Raw genomic sequence first — 18,146 nt, forward strand, 5'->3', positions numbered from 1 at the left:
TCCCAGGGCGGCGTTACCCACGCAAGCACTACAACAGTTAAGGGTTGCACTCTTGACATGTTATGAAATACTGCATCACTGGTGATAAATGACCGGAGGTTTTTATTTGGTTCAGATGGAGCCTCTGTAGTCCAGCCATCTGATGTACTGTATCAGGAAGTCTATGTAAGGCTGGCATATCTTTATATAAATCTCAATGTGCACATAATGTCACCATGTGTCCAACATGGCTTAAGCTACTTGTTTTAAAAGGCACATATTTGGATATTAGCTTGTGCATGATATACGCTTGTGGATGCATGGTTCCGGGTTTTATAATTGAAATTATGTGCATGTGTGTTGGTGTGGTCTCCCCTGTGCCCTGTATAGACCCGGCAGCTGCAGAGGGGATCAGAGTTGAGCTGCATTCCTGGGGAGACCCCTGAGGCAGGACAGCTGCAGTGTGCCTGCCTGCGTCTCTCTCTCTCTCTCTCTCCCACTCTCCAGAGATGCAGTAATTACACGGGACATTCCACAATTTATTACTGCAAGCATACGTGTACATGCACACAGAAACAGTTCCACAGATGCAGAGTGAAATCACTGATGCTCATGGCATGCTACTTCAGTCCGCTGTGGGCACACAGGGGTCAGCCAAGACTACTTTAAAGGAACAGTGCATCCAGAAATGAAAGTTTTGTCATCTGCTCACCCAGATGTCTTCTGAGATGTATATGTTTAATGTTCTTCTGTTGAAATCCAGGCTACTCTTTTCCGTACAGTCTAGTACATACTTCCCTTCTACACAGCATGGGAAAAGCAGTAATTAACTAAATCTGAATGATGATTGCATCTGCTGAAATTCTAAATCAGGAGCGAAACCAGCGAAACCAGTGGACACTTTGCTATCCCATGACACCACAAGCTCTAAGAAGCCAACATATTTGAAGAGTTAACGAACAAATTGTAACTGAATACACCATGGGTGTAAGAACCATTGTATGTAGGTGGGAAAAGACCCACACATTTTTTAAAACCAATGATATTGGGCCAACTCACTTTTACCCTAATTCAGCGCATGTGTCTGTTCACTGAACAGATGCCCTCAGTCAAATCTATTCCACTTGAGAATGCCCTAATAAATGAAACTTCATTCCGTGTTATAGCTGCTGCCTCATCAAACCCCTTCCACTTGGCACATTCAGAGTCCATATAATTTAAACTATACTGTGTGTCTGAGTGTGTGCTCACATATTGGCAATAAACAAGCTGAGATTAAAGTGAATGTTCATCATTTGTTCACCTGTGGCTTTTAATGGCATCATGTAGTCTTTGTCGCAGCATTGAATTACAGTTACACTAGTTGTTACAGTGCTATAACAGTTATCTGACGTTTTTGATTGGCTAGCTGGCTAGCTAACTTACCTGACTTTATTTGCTGTGTTAATTGTTGGGAAAAAAACTCAGGCATGAGGTAACTGTTTTAGGCTATAAAAGCAATTGTTTAATTAAAAGGCACCAGAATACAGGAAATAGCATCTACTCCAATGAAAACTTTCTGGAGGACCACCCACTCACATTTGGTTTTCTTCCAACGCCCATGATATACACTAATGATCAAAAGTAATGTTTGACACCCCCCCCCCCATGCATTTCTCATACTATCCAGGTCTGGATTTATTTGATCAAATATACAGAAATTCTACAATATTATTACAATTTAATAAAGTTGAATCTTCAGCAGCCACTACTTCGGTCTTCATATTGTCACATGATCCTTCAGAAATCATTCTAATATGCTGGTTTGGTGCTCAAGAAACATTTCTTACTATCAAAAATGTTGAAAACACTTGTGCTGCTTAATATTTTTGTAGAAACCGTGATTCATTTTTTCCTGGGATCCTTTGATAAAAAGGAAAGTTGAAAAGAACAGTAAATATTTGAAATTGAATGATAATGTTTGAATAAAATGATAATCTATTAAGCTAAACGATATATAATAATATGTATTTTATACAAATAATTATGATGCACTGTTGCAAATAATTGTAAATATATTACTTAAAAACATCAGTATCTCATACTGTTCATTTGCTGGGTTTAAAGTTTTGTGCAAGAAACAGATTGAAATGCTAGTAATTGGCTGAATTATCCCTTTAAGCCATCGGATCATCATTCACGCAGTTTTTCTCTCCCAGTCACCACCTACAGTCTTTCTTAAATCCTTTCTCTTCCTGCCAGTTTTAATAAGTGAGCCACCTGATGTTATGTGCACATTAAGTTTATTGGATTCTTCTAGTGTCCTCAGGTTAGGTTAATGTAGGTCAAGCTGCCTGACTGAACTAAATGTCTTCCTGTGGTGGGAGTGTGGATCAGTGTTATCATTAACTCTACTATTACCATTCCCCAGACGAGATCCTTTCTCCCATGCACACATGTTGCTTGCTGTTTGTGTCTAGACAGACACACACCAAGCTTGCTCTTCTGTGTGTAAATCTGAAGGATTTGCCACCCTACTGCTAATTACTGATGTGTGTTTTCTCTAGTAGGTGGCTATTGTCACTGCAGCTTTTGTAGGCTCCAGGCGGTTCTGTGACCCGGGCGGGAAAGGGTTTTGTTATTAATCTGTATATGTGTGTGTTTTTTCGCAAGTCTTTCACAAGTTCACAAAACCAGCCAGTAGTTCAGATTTGTACTTGCCTGCCAACATTTCCACCACAAATACATGGCATCTTTGTTTTTTTGTGTTTCAAGGGCAAAAATATGCGTATTAAACATCAAATATTACAATTAACTATTTTATTTTGTCTTATTTTACTAAAAGTTACATTCTCTATTCTTCATATTCATGAACTGTTTTTTTCCCTGATAGCGATGAATTCTGAAAAATAGCATATGGGTGAAAAATATTTATTTGCTCATCCTATTACAGCTTAGTTACTTTTCCACATTTGATGCAAAGAGCACAGGCCACTTGCATCATGTCAAGTTTTATTAACTTCCTGAAGAAGCTTTTTTTATTAGCATTTAACACTTGGCAAGTGTTAATCTTTTTATCTGCACTGAGATGTGAAGTGAAACTGAACAGTGAAGACGGAAATCATGTGTGAGCACACTTTTGCATGAAAGGCAGTTGATTAAAATATTGCATGACATAACATCTGGCAGTGAAAGAGAAAGAACAAAACAAGAAACACAACCGCGATCAGCTGAAATGATAAGGTTTGCGGGCAGGTGAGGACGGAAGGGAGTTAATGGTGTCTGCGGGAGAGAACGAGAAAACTTCATACCTTGTGAGCGCAGTGACATTTGAACAGGTTTCATAAATAGATGGTGATTTGTGACCGGAAGGCTCTTTGCTGTGCCGCTGCTTCCTGTTGTTTTCCTGAGTCACTTCACACCTCGTCTTAAAGCAAAGATTCTCACACACTTGTACACAGACACACACAATCTTACTTCATTAATCATTAAACTGCCTGCCACCTTCAGGCCCCCTGAGCTCCCACCCATTCAGCTTTAATAAAACGCCCGCTGCGTGTGGCGGAGCCAAAGAGAAGCGTAAAGAGATGAAATGGGAACGAGAGATTTCAGTTCAAATCACTAATATGCTTATGATGATGCAGAACTATCATGTCCAACCCCTGAATCCACTGATTCACTTAAGCAAAATCAAAAGCAGTTGTACATACCGTATTTTCCGGGCTATAAGTCACACTTTTTTTCATATTTTGGCTGGTCCTGCGACCTATAGTCAGGTGCGACTTATTTATAAAAATTACTTTGACATGAAAGTCGCACCTGAGTATAAGTCGCATCAGTCCAAAAAAACGTCTTGACAAGGAAAAAACATATATAAGTCGCACTGGACTATAAGTCGCATTTATTTAGAACCAAGAACCAAGAGAAAACATTACCGTGTACAGCTGCCAGAGGGCGCTCTATGCTGCTCAGTGTTCCTGTAGTCCACCACTGAAAACATAGAGCGCCCTCTTGCGGCTGGAGACAGTAATGTTTTCTCTTGGTTCTTGGTTCTAAATAAATGCGACTTATAGTCCAGTGCGACTTATATATGTTTTTTTTTCCTTGTCAAGACGTATTTTTGGACTGATGCGACTTATACTCAGGTGCGACTTATAGTCCGAAAAATACCGTAATGTTAATTACCACAAATTTCAACTTCTTTGTTTTCAAAAAAAAAAAAAAAAAAAGTAATGGAGACAATCTTTAAACATTAATATAAACTCAAAACATAAATAATATGTGTTAACATGATTTTAGTGTGAAAGAAATTAAACCTTTTTTGTAAAGTTATATCTAGGGCTGCCACTATTGAATATTTTGGTAATTGAGTAATCGGTCAACTATCATAGTAATTTACATCATACCATAAATTTATATAATAATGTTCTATCATGTAATACTGAATACAATAATAATTATGTGAATTAAAATTAGCCTACAGAGGGTGAGATATTTATATATATATTATGGACCCCAGAAAAATATTGGGTAAAACGTACCCACCAGCCCTTGATCTCTCTTTTTCTTTTCTTTTATGTTGTCGGCATTACAGAATCGCTCTAATACAAATTTGCATTCATGATATAAACACATTTGCACATTTTAACACAAAAAACGTACTTCTGTAGAATTATTTGCTTCACTTCACATTTCTCCTTTTAAAACCTACAAAAACGTACCCTATTCACTACCATTGTACCGTTGCAATAAAATTCTTCAGAGACTGCAGTACTCTACAAATACAAGCTTCTCTTGTATTTTGATCCAGGATTTTATAAAAATTGCCCCTATAAAAGTTTACTGGCATATTGAAAGTGATAATGTCAATATATAATGTCATGTTTTAAGTTTAGTTTAGGTTTTAGTAACACATTATTAATTAACAAGCAACGTTATTGGTGGTTTTAAAGAATAAAAGATTTTGGATCAAATTTGACTTTTGGGGGATGAATAATTTTTAAAATGAATGTTTAGAGCCAGTAAAACGTTTTTTTTTTTCATCATTCATCAATTTTGCATTTACAGATTCACTTAATTGTGCATTAATCCAATTTCTCTACGTTTACTGTTGCCATTGTCAAATCATTTTCAGAAAATTTGTTCTCTGCAGCAAAATGTCTTGCAGGTCAGGGGGTTTGAATAATTTTGATCGCAACTGTTAATGTCTCGTAACCTCAGGGTTTTTTTTTTTTTTTTTTTTTTCAAAGAAACCAAGGAAGAAGGTAAAATTATTTTATGGTAATTAAAACAATGCCATTTCTGCTTCTGCTTGAACTGAACCTGGGATATTCCTTTAAATACAGTTAGTGTAATGAGATCTCCCATGCATGTATGAGGTCAGGTTTTGGGCCATGTTTATCGCTGCTGTTGTTAGGTCACCGAAGGAAGAGTTGAATGACAGCAGAGAACAAGAACAGGAATGAGAACAAGGGATAGACAGAGCCAGTCTGTGATCTCTCTGCTCTACCGAACTAACACAGCCTCCATTTATACATAAGAGAGAGAGAGTACATCGAACACAAACAGAGCACACAGCTCCACTAACACATGCTTGTCTCACCACAAAACACACTGATAACAAAACTACAGAGTCATGCAGATTTCCCCATATGCATGTAATTTCCACAGGTGGTGACGTCCCGTGAGCTCAGTGTTATTATGTAGCTGTTGGGCTGCTTTCATCTTGTTTAATCACTTTCTATCTGTCTCTTTCTTATTAGGTGAATCATCGCTGGAGTGAACTTGTGGTCAAGTATAAACACACAGCGGCATACCGAGATGTTGAGCTCTTTCCGATCTATGACCAGGTACATGAGCTGTTCTCCAGCACTGTTCCCAAACCTAATGAGCTGTCTTTATAAGCAGCCTTTTAAGGCATGTCCATGACACATTTCAGAAGTTATTTTAACTTCTGTCTTTTGATATATAATATTTTGCCAAAGAAAGCATCACATGCATCCTTGATAGAGAAGTCAATCATAGAATACAGTGTGCTTGTTAAAAAATAAATAAATAAAATACTATGTCATCAATAAAACAATATTTTATTTATATAATCAGTAAAACAATAAAATATATATAAAATAAATGTATTCAGCAAGGATGCATTAAATTGATCTAAAGTGACAGTAAAGACATTTATAGTGTTACAAAAGTTTAATATCTCAAATAAATGCTGTTCTTTTGAAATTTCTATTCATCAAAAAATCCTAAGAAAAAAAAAAAAATTTCAACATTGTTGATGACTAAATGTATGTTAGAAAAGGCATATTAGAATGATTTCTGAAAGATCGTGTGACACTAAAGACTGGAGTAATGACTGATTGAAATTCAGCTTTGCAATCACTGGAAATACATATAGAAATTAGTAGATTTAAATTGTAATAATATTTCACAGTTTTACTATTTTTGATACTTTATATGATTATGAAGGCTGCATTTTATTAAATAAACGAGGCTTTAATAAAAGTCTCTTTTTGACAGGTTTATATTGAATTTGTTTGTTTTATTTCAGTTTAGATATTTATCAATAAATACTTGTTAAATAATAATAATTACCACCCCCAATAAAGTGTTTATTATATATATTAATTTATCAGTCATTTATGAGGTAACATTTCAGTCAGGTTGCTGCTTAGGTTTAGGAACAGAGCTTAGATTTAGCTTTCTATCATAAAGAATGCTTCTTGATATTAGTGTGTGTGTGTGTGTGTGTGTGTGTGTGTGTGTGTGTGTGTGTATGGCAGGCCATGGTAGTGCATTTGTACAGTGAACTGATGGTCCAGGAAGATACCCCACAACAAGCATTGGCATGCCGTTGACTCTCCATCATTAAAGATGACATGGACCAATCAGCACGCATTGTTGTAGAGGAAATGATCCTCTGAACTCAGTCAAATCAGGTAAGATTATCATATACATTCTGACCTTTATATACAGTTCGAAGTCCAAATGATTTATAATTTAAATCAGCTCATTCTCTAAAAATCCTACTAAAGGTTTTTGGAATCAAGAGATGTTCCTCAATCAGCTTATTATGTCTCAACCATAGACTGTAAAAAAAGATGGATGACGCATCTCCACTTCCTTCCACTACGGAAAAGTGAAGCCAAAGCATCCCAGTATGGCCACTGCCATCTTGAGTAAATGACCTCATTTGGAGCCAGAGTCTGCACAGTAGAGATTCGTTTGGAGTCAGAGCCTGTGCAGTAGAAATTTGTTTGGAGTCAGAGTCTGCGCAGTAGAGATTAATTTGAAGTCAGAGTCTGCGCAGTAGAGATTCGTTTGGAGTCAGAGTCTGTGCAGTAGAGATTCGTTTGGAGTCAGAGTCTGCGCAGTAGAGATTCGTTTGGAGTCAGTGTTTGCGCAGTAGAGATTCGTTTGGAGTCAGAGTCTGCGCAGTAGAGATTCATTTGGAGTCAGAGTCTGCGCAGTAGAGATTCGTTTTGGAGTCAGAGTCTGCGCAGTAGAGATTCGTTTGGAGTCAGAGTCTGCGCAGTAGAGATTCATTTGGAGTCAGAGTCTGCGCAGTAGAGATTCATTTGGACCCAGAGCCTGTGCAGTAAAGGTTCGTTTGGAGTCAGAGCCTGTGCGGAAGAGGTTCGTTTGGACCCAGAGCCTGTGCAGTAGAGATGAGATTCGTTTGGAGTCAGAGTCTGCGCAGTAGAGATTCATTTGGACCCAGAGCCTGTGCAGTAAAGGTTCGTTTGGAGTCAGAGCCGGTGCAGTAGTGTCGTGGTGTGGAGCCACGGAATCAAACTCCTGCAGCGCAGACCCAATCAACCATGCCCCTTGAACTTATCATTTGACTGGCTAATACCGAAGGCCTGCTGAAATAAGGTAAATACAACAAATAACGAATTAAATTTAAAAACACACAATAATATACTATATATTGAAAAAAATAGTGGCTATTTTTAAAATGATTTAAAATGAACAACTAGTCTACCACAATGTGTGGGACAGCAAAATCAATGATCTTTAGTTTAATATGCCACTAGAAACAGCTCTAAAATGTCAGAAACGGTCCTGCCGTTACAGGAGAACGACTGCTGTAGACTGTATTCTATAATTAATTAGAGTTAGTTGGCTATCATTAGTTTTGTTTTCCTAAATACAATTTTAAACCCATAAAAAGAATTAGTAACTTCCAGATAACGACTACCTGCTTTTTCCCATCATGGCTAATCGTTAGGCGTGTTATCTTATCTAATAACATTTATTAGTTAGCTTATAAAACCCACATTTAACATTACAGAAAAAATTTAGTGATCCATCAGATCTAGTAGGTCGGTTAGTACAGTTTACTGCTAAACAACTCATTTTGTTGGTGTGAGATAACAGAAATCAAAAATGAATAGCTGGTTATATCTTCAATCTCCTTTCGAAGCTCTGACAGTCTGCTCAGAGAAGCTGTCAATCACAGTTGTAAATCATAACACCCCGTACCGTTTTTACAGCATCAAATTACTAGCTAAAATCAAACATCACAAAAATAAACAATTGAACATATGACAACTACCTTAAATGACCAAAACCATCTTTCAGAAAATTTTATTGGAAGTTTTATTTTATTTTTAATTTTTTACTCAAGTCCCCATCGTTTACATGGAGAGGGCGGGGTTTATGACCTGTACTGGAGCCAGCCACCAGGGGGCGATCAAAGAGCCCACAACCTGCACCGTCAACAGATTTTAATGGCAGAGTAACAATGGGACAGTGGTTATTTTTGGACACGTTTGACATAAAAATATCCTATTATGTTAGAGCCACTTTGAAAAAGTAGTCACTCAGTAGCTGAGAGATACAGAAATCATAAAAAGGCCTTTTGTTTTTACTCCCCATATTATTAAAGATCCACTCCCATTGTCCCGGCCACTGCCACATTCACATTCTTCCAGAAGCTCCCGTCTGCTGCTTCTGCAATTTTCCAGGAAGCCTGTCTAGATCTGTTTGTAATATGATGAATTTGGAATGTGCACCTCAAACAATTCCCAAGCACCAGAAAAGAAATGGGTCTGCACCGTTTTCAGATGAAACTTTAGGAGAGAGGTGGGTCTCGGGCTCTTACTGCATCAAATTCCTTCCTCCACAAGGCAGGGATTCCCTGGGTCCACATAACAACCTGAATTTGTTGCTTCCCAAAAAGCTGTGGTGGACTGATATATGATGGTAACCATGAGTGGAAGAAAGGGCAATTGTCTGACTTTCAAGCTGCTTATCTCACATCACGCCGAGATATTATTCGGTTTAACCAAGCAGCACGGGCCGCTCGTCAGCCTATAGGAAAGAGACGACTTATGGACCCCGAGATAAATCAATTAGTCATCCCGCTCCAGCGTTTTTGGTGAAGATGTGGTGCTTTTAATCTGCCAGCTAGACAGTTTTATTTGTTTGGGGACTCGGAGGAGACAGGTGGCTTTTCCAAGATGTTGCGGTTTATGTCACTTGACTTGGATGAATCACATCAGTCGTGATCATCCTGCAATTTGTGCTGTGCTAATGCAGTATTTTCATTCTCAAAGAGCCTGTTTGCCTTCAGAGGTCAGCGTCTAGCCATGTCAATAATTCTTCAGCACACATTAGGCGTCTGCCTCACTCAGACGTGCCTTGAAATGTACTAAATTCGGATAGCAGACCACCCCTGCTGTTTTGAAGTATGCCAAACAGTGTCAGGAAGAGCTATTAGACCTGAATAATGGGTGTTGAGCTTTTCAGTTTTTTTTTTATTTATTTTTATTTTGGAGTCAAACTTTTATCTTATAATTCAAAACTACATTAAAAATGGCATTAACACATACAATTAAGTACACCTCTTCTATGATGAGCATATATTTAATTTTGTATTAAAATGTATCAAAATGTTGAATCAAATGAGAATCAAAATTCTCTAAAATCTAACTAAAATTGAAATACTGTAATGAAAATTTTAAGTAGTTTGGTAGTTAGATCTCAACTAATAAGAATATGGTGACATGCCAATCAGCTAATCAACTCAAAACACCTGCAAAGGTTTCCTGAGCCTTCAAAATGTTCTCTCAGTTTGGTTTACTAGGCTACACAATCATGGGGAAGACTGCTGATCTGATAGTTGTCCAATCATTTACCACAAACATTCATTGCCAAAAAAGCTGGCTGTTCACAGAGTGCTGTTTCCAAGCATGTTAACAGAAAGTTGAGCGGAAGGAAAAAGTGTAGAAGAAGAAAAAGATGCACAACCAACCAAGAGAAATGCAGCCTTAATGGGATTATCAAGCAGATTTAAGAATATGAGTGAACTTCACAAGGAATGGACTGAGCTTGAGGTCAAGGCATACAGACGTGTAAAGGAATTTGGCTACAATTGTTATATTGCCCTTGTTAAGCCACTCCTGAACCACAAACAACATCAGAGGTATTACCTGGGCTAAGGAGAAGAAGAACTGGACTGTTCCCCAGTGGTCCAAAGTCCTCTTTTCAGATGAAAATCCATCATATTTATATAATACATGAGTTTCACAATTTGAGTTGAATTACTGAAATGAATGATATTCTAATTTATTGAGATGCACCTGTGTGTGTGTGTGTGTGTGTGTGTGTGTGTGTGTGTGTGTGTGTGTGTATGTATGTATATATGTATATATATATATATATAAATTAGAAATAGAAACTGAAATAAAATGTTTTAAGTTAATATACATTTACATTTAGTCATTTAGCAGACACTTTTATCCAAAGCGACTTACAAATGAGTACTAAAATAACAAATTAAATTTTCCAAATAAATTAAACCTAAATGGAAAAATAAAACATGAAAAAAATACTAAAACTAAAATTAATAAAACAATTTAAAATATTTCATATATTTTATAAAATATTTTTTTATATATTTTATAAAATATTTTAAAATATAAGATATGTACACTCAACATTTCTGAGACTTAAATGAGTTGTATATAGATTTTCTATTCTCTTTATCATCTAGACACATCATTGGTTCTTCTCTTTCTTAAGCTGAGTTTGAATGCTGTTTAAAAAAAAGACACAAAACAATCCAGTCAGACAGTTTTAAATAAAAACCTTTTAAAGTTTCCTTTATTCTAGATGTTAAAAGCAGCCATAGTTCAGGCTTTTCAGAAATACTCAGTCTGTTGATTACAATCAGTGTACCTCAGACAGAAAAAATATACCAAAAAAAAAAAAAAAATGTGAGCAAACTCCTAAGAAATGTGTAAGGGCTGAAATCTGAACTTCTCCTCATAAGGGAGAGCTAGGGTCGGTGGAGTTCAGAGAGCTGTGAAATGCGTCTTGATGGGGATAATGAGGGACATATCCACGGCCCAGCCAAGCGTGCTCCTTCGCAGGAGAGCAAGAGGATCTGCAGGTTTTGCCTTTCATGTTGCTGGCTGTGTGGGTTCCTGGCGTGCTGATTTGTGACTTAAGATAAAAATCACATTGCCAGGGATTACCACACAACCGCCGCTCGGACAGCTGCTATGGCAACCAGAGGCACCGTCTTAACACAGCTCAAGAAAATAAAAATAAAAGAAAACATGGCTGTTCTCTGTGGGCCTCCGACAGGATGACAAGAAAATGAAGCGTAGGAACGTTTCGTGGGTGAAGGAGCGCGTACGCACGAGTGTCGATGAGAGACTCTCAGAGCAGGCGCAGAGCTTAGCTGATTGGTGAACAGTGATTGAACTCTTTGTTCACAGTGGCTAAGTTCTGCACCTGATGAGAGGATGACAGACAGAGAGAGACTTCAGGGAAAAGCTTTTTCCCGCTTTTCTTCATCGCGTCACAGATGTGAAGTGTTAAAAGCATAATGATTATACATTCAGAAATGGTAGAAGGCATGAAAGAAAGAAAGTCAATGGAGGGTGTCTGTATTTTAGTTTGTAAGTTAAACATGCATAAAAACTTTCTTGTTGCACATCGTCATCAGTTACAGAAGGTCTGTAATAACTAGAAAGAGCTTTTCCAAGCAATTACATTGTTGGCACCAGTCAGCCGACAAATGACTAATCACTCAAGAAAATGACATTTGGGGTTGGTAATATAAAAAATTGGTCATTTTTGACTGATTCTTTAGTCAGGATGCATTAAATTGAACAAGTGACTGTAGAGACATTCACATTTTTACCAAAACATTTTTTTATTTTAAATAAATACGGTTCTTGAACTCTCTGTTAATCAAAGAATCCTGGATGAAATGTTTCCTCCTCCTCCTCAAAAAAAAAATAAAAAAAAAAAAAAAATAATAATAATAATAATAATAATAAATATAAATATATATATATATATATATATATATATATATATATATATATATATATATATATATATATATATATATTTTTTTTTTTTTTTTTTTTTTTTTTTTTTTTTTTTTTGAGCATTTATAAAATCATACCAAATCCGATCTTCTTAATGGTGGTATACATAAACAGGCTAATTCTTAAGAACTTTTACTGTTTAAATTATTTATTTCGATTTATTTTTAAAGGTGAGGAATTTGTTGCACGTGCTTTGACCTCTGTTTTTCATACCCTTATTTTCTGCCCCACTGGTTCATTTCCCAGTTGCTTCATCAAAACATTTTAGAACTCATATGTCAATGTACAAACTTTCTTTGAGGGTTTCTGGAGTGAAATGAAATGTTATCATAGCAGTGCAGTATGACGTGGTTGCCTTCGTTATGAGCTGATTGTGAGATCCCTTTCACAATGCGCAAAACAAACTCTTGCCGAGAGCACTGACAGATGAAGAGTGAGTCTAAGATGGTGGAGACGGCTGTAATGAGGACTGAAGAGAAGCAGACTGAGCTAATGGAGCCCACAGTGAGATGAGGAGCCCAGGAATTATCATCTTCTCCTCATGCTCAAGTCTTTTAGCATCACTTCGAACCTCTACTGTGTGAATAACAAAATAATTTTGCTCTTTCCTACGGCTAGGCCACAAAATCCACATGAAATTCAGAGAAATTCTGGGAAACGTGGACAGAAGGAGCTAGACAGCCACACAGACCAAACATCTGCATCTGTGGACTGTAAAAACAGCTCCACTTTTAGCTTTGATGGTTGAGATATGAAAGACAGCAACTGAGACAGGAAGTTGTGCTTAAAAGGACCTCTGCAGATCAAGTTAGCGTACGGCCGCGGCCAGCATGCAGTCTACTAAGTCATGACAGATGTAGGAGTTAAATATAAAGCTAAGGAGAAGCTGGCCATAAATGACAATATTTAGAAGCTGTTTAAAGATGCATTACCATTCACGGCTGGTAAAAATGGAATTAGTTGCACAGGCTGTATTTCAAATGTCATTAGGAGATATTTTGTGGGAAATGAAGTGCTAAGCACCCTCAGCTGAAGCGTATTATCCCATATCTGATGCTCCCATCAAGTGGCCCATGCTGAATGTGAATCATATGTGAGCATGTGAGAGAGACTGTAGATGGAGCTGGCCTCCCGTGCCTACTGAGCTGATTACAGTACTGTAGAAACACTGGCTCAGTTCAGCAGGAACAGGAGTCTGGTCCACAGACACCAACTCATCTCTGCAGCTTCAGGCTCATCCACACACAGCCATCTCAGTACAACTGAAGTGTGCCAAGCTTGGAGGCGACTTGTGAAAAGCATTAACTTTATCTTGTTAAATAAAACGGAAATTATATATATATATATATATATATATATATATATATATATACAAAAAAAAGTTTTTGTTCACTGAAATGAAGCTAAAAATATAAATTTTAATAAAAACTTAGACATGAAAGAAGTAACTTAAATTACTAAAACACAAAATCAATGGGGAGAGTTGGGCTAATTATTCCCAGTCTAAAACTATTTTACATAGATTTGTATTATTTTAGTAAATTACTTTATACTTTACTTTATAATTACTATTTTTTATTTGAAGTCATGCAAAATATACCCAAACAAAAACAAGGGGTTCAGAGTTCAGACAATAAAATAGAAGGCTTTAATATTCCAAACAAGAATCTAACATCTTTGCTGCATTTAAAGACAAGTATGAAACATTTGAAATCAAATAAATTTCCTTTTATTTCCTTTGCATCTGTTATTACTTTTTTAAATTGTTTTTATGTAAAGCACTGTGAATTTCCTTTGCGTATCGAGTGTGTTATATAAATAAACTTGCCTTTATCCATTATTTCTGATGTCATGATCGTGAATGATAAGGTTTCCTGTTGTACTCTTCTCTTTTGCAGGTTTCAGATCTGTCTGGTCTTTAACTCGGGGAAATCATGCAGGAACTGACTGTCCGCTGCTCACTGACGCTCAGAGAGCACAATGAATGGACTATTCAAAACACAAACAACAACACAACAATCATTGCACATTTAAGCTAGAAGGCATAAAAAGACAAAAATTTCATATTTTGTATTGTAAGAAATAAAAACAAATTCTATGCACAAATGTGTGTGTCATTCTGAAGTCTACCTGAACTTCCACACTAAGCTACATCTTGTTTTCATGCACACTGAAGGCACCGTCAGCATTTTCTGAACCCACCACATCAAGTTCCAGAGTCACGATCTGATAGCAAGAAATGTTTGTGGTACAGATATGTGCTGATGATGCATGGTTGGCGTTTTTACACCACACATACAGGGACATTTCTGTGGTTGACATCACATTTTCTTTGTTAGAATTGTGGTTCCATATTATAGCCATTTATTTGTTCAAAAATCGTAAATAAGTACAGTAACTAGAAATATAACTAGTTATTCCAGTATTAATGGAATAGTTCGCCAAAAATGAACTCACCCTTAAGCCATCCGAGAAATTTGTAAGTTTTTACTTTAGACTGTTTCTTTTGGCAAAAATTGTTCATGGACCTTTTCACTGGTAGAAGTATTATGAATTATTAACTCATATTTTGGGCAGAATTACCATTTAATGTTAAAAGGCCTTAATGAGGGATTTGTTTCTTACAAACATGTAGCTTTTCACAAGACGAGTTCACAAGTTTAGCAAGGCCGTCAATACAGTATGATCCAGTTTTGAGTGCTTAAGCCGCCCGAATACAGAAAATGCTCAGAGGAAATGGTTCAGAGGAGAAGCACTAGTGATGATGAAGTCTACAGAGACTAAACTATTCAAGAGGCCCTGTGCTGGAAGTACACACACACAGATGTGAATGTTCATGTGGTGAGAAGGACTCTCCTTGTGTGGGAGGACAGTGAGCAAAGACAAACGGTGTGTTAGAAAGACGGAGCTCCCCAGTCCAACAACAAAGACTCCAAGTCCAAACACTCAGGAAATACAACCGCAGATCTGACAGCAGTCACATCCCTGGAAATCGACTTTCTCCGATTCGTGTTTGATCCAAACACACAGAAAGAACTACATGTGTTCCTTTTATTTGGCTCGGTACATCAAGTGCGGAGGCCCCTCTTGGGTCTAGGGGAAGAACACCCACTGCTTTTAAAGTTAAAAATGGCAGCTGGGCTTCTCTTCTATAAATGCCATATCGTCCCACCCAGCTTTTCGGTGCGTAACTGAACCACGGCAGGATTCCTAGTCCTAATAAATAGTTTCAGTGAATGTTTGAATCTAGGACTTTTTATGTGAGGCTCTCAGGTTTGGAGGAGGGTGTCCTGAAGAGTCCTCAGCCTGGAATGAACCCTTTCATCCCGCGTAGCAGCACTGTTTAGTCTGCAGCGTATTGAAAAGGATCCACAGTGCCCTGCGCTTCACAGAGGCCTCAGTCAGCACCTTCCAACATCACAAAACTCACACATTTGGATAACCAGCCCTCACAATTTCCACTGGAGCAGTTATTGAGATTGGTCAATGAAATTAACTATTCATTATTTACTCTCATATTCCAAACCCTATATGCTGTCATCTTTTCAGGATTCTATAAAAAGATGTAATATTGAAGGGTGCAGGTCACACCCCTTTGTGTACTTTGCCATGATAAATGATGAGACCCATTGTGTTTCACTAAACGTTGGAGAAAATCCTCACATTCATTGGCTGCCGCCTCTGTGCACTAGTGGCATATGATGCAGTGGGGTGCGAACAGCAAAAATGTAACAATGGAACACAATTATTCTTGTGCTTTACCAGCAAAGACATCAGGAGAATTAGAACATGTATAGCTGATGAAGCAGAAAAGGTCTGAGGCAAAAACACACAAAGACCAACAAAGCTTAAATTAGTTTAAACATTGGTATGATATACACAAGGTGGAAAAATTTACCATTTCTGCCACAAAGGAAAGATAAATAATTATTTAGTAAATCATAATAACGGCAATAATGAAAGTTGAAGTTATGACGTACTAAGCAATAATTATGGCATAAAAAAAATCACAAAAAAAAGTAATTTATGAAATAATTTATATTATTATTTTTTAAAGTCTTAATTACAACATCTAATTACAAAATCTGAATTACGACAAAAACTACTGAGAAAAGGACAGTTAACCTATATCAAAGAAAGCCAAAAATGTAGAAAGTCTTTTAAAACTTAAATCTCATTATGACTTCTAACTCAAAATTATGAATAGCAAAGCATTTTTACTTTCTCACAAGTATCAGTGATAAATTATTCAGTTGAAATCTTCCACTTCCAGTGAGCTGTTAATGCAAGAATCACTGTGATCAGAACATTGAATAATTCTTTTTTTTCTTTCAATCGATGAATCATTCTTTTGGACCAGTTCAAACTCGATGACTTGAGTTAAAGGCTTTCCGGGGGAAAGATTGCCAATAGTGAATGATGATTTAAATCTCAGCATAATCCTCACACAAATCTATCACATGCTTTCATAAGACTTGGAAGTCATGGGAATTACTTTTATGATGCTTTTTGGTTTCTGTGTGTCAGTGTCAGAGCTTGACAGCCCGTGTTCCTTATGAACTTTGATTGAATTGGAAACACCTGCATGAAGATTAATAAAAATATCACATTTTTTGCTCCACAGAATAAAATCTTATGGTTTTAAAACAGCACAGGGGTGAAAATTGTAATATTTGGATAAACTATCCCTGTATGTAAACAAAGCTGACTTTATTAAAACTCAGCATTACCTTGTCAGAAAGGAGCAGCTCTCAGCATTTAAGCTGTTGAGTGTAAACTTGTTTTTGTACAGAGAGTGTGTGAGAGAGACTGAAATGTTTTTTGATTTTAAATGAGTCGTAAACAGCCGGCAGCCTATTTTATTCTGTTGTTCTCTGCATACCAAAAGAACTAGCATAGGGTCAATAAAGGCAACTGATGACAACTTAATACGGCTGCGCACAGCCCTAGTCTAGTCTTGAATAGGCCACCATGGCAGCATGAGCAAACCCTTGGCACTTTAGGACGCGAATGTTATTTTACAATGTGTTGAATCTGAATCAGATTCATTGAAAACAAATGCAAAACGAGGTTTGCTGAAAAGGAGGAGGACAGGAGCTCTTTCACAGCACTGAGGTGTCTAGGAAGGGGAGGACGAGTGAGAAACAGCATCCTTAGATGAGTCCAGACTTCTCTGGCCACTGCCTCAGATTAAAACAAAGAGGAGGAAGCCATCAGTAATTTTCCAGTTTGCTTCACTTTGCTGTTTTTAACTTGTGACGTAAGGTTGACTGACTTCAGGGCTGTAATTAGATCTGTTACGGTTTGTTGGGACCTCTGGTGCCCTCTGTTGGTGGGGTGGTGGAAGACCGTCAGAAGCCACAGCAGTGAATCTGTGTTCTCAGGCGATGCCAGAACAAGCAGCTCAGCAGCTGTGTCCTCCCAGTACCCACACTGCACCAGCAGGAACCAAGCCTCAAAGACAGCCTGATACGCCCATGGAAAATCACCATCCACCCAAACACACAAAGAAAGAACCTAACAATTATTTACTGATACATTTGGCTTATAATATAAAGAGAGCTGGAGAAACAAGAAGCCTGAATGAGTTTGGATAGAGAAAACGAGAGATTTGCACTGACAGCTGCTCAAACTAAAGAGATTCTTGAGAAAGTGAACTCTCAAGATCTGGTTTATTCTCTGATAATATCCTGAGAACATCTGCAGCTGACACTCTCACTACTCAGAATGCTTACAACGCATGCATTTTCCTAGAACTGTACACGACAGGCATGCATCAGGCCACTTTCATTTTCAGGCTAAATGAAAAACTTATTTTGTACTTATGCACAT

General features: G+C 37.4%; 1 pseudogene; it reads left to right on the forward strand.

The window, feature by feature from the left end:
* Positions 1–14,420, forward strand: part of LOC113096362 (aminopeptidase O-like) — an 80,530-nt pseudogene extending 66,110 nt beyond the window's left edge.
* The last annotated feature ends 3,726 nt before the right edge of the window (positions 14,421–18,146 follow it).

Source organism: Carassius auratus, unplaced genomic scaffold (assembly GCF_003368295.1).
Source record: "Carassius auratus strain Wakin unplaced genomic scaffold, ASM336829v1 scaf_tig00215912, whole genome shotgun sequence".
Taxonomy (NCBI): domain Eukaryota; kingdom Metazoa; phylum Chordata; class Actinopteri; order Cypriniformes; family Cyprinidae; genus Carassius; species Carassius auratus.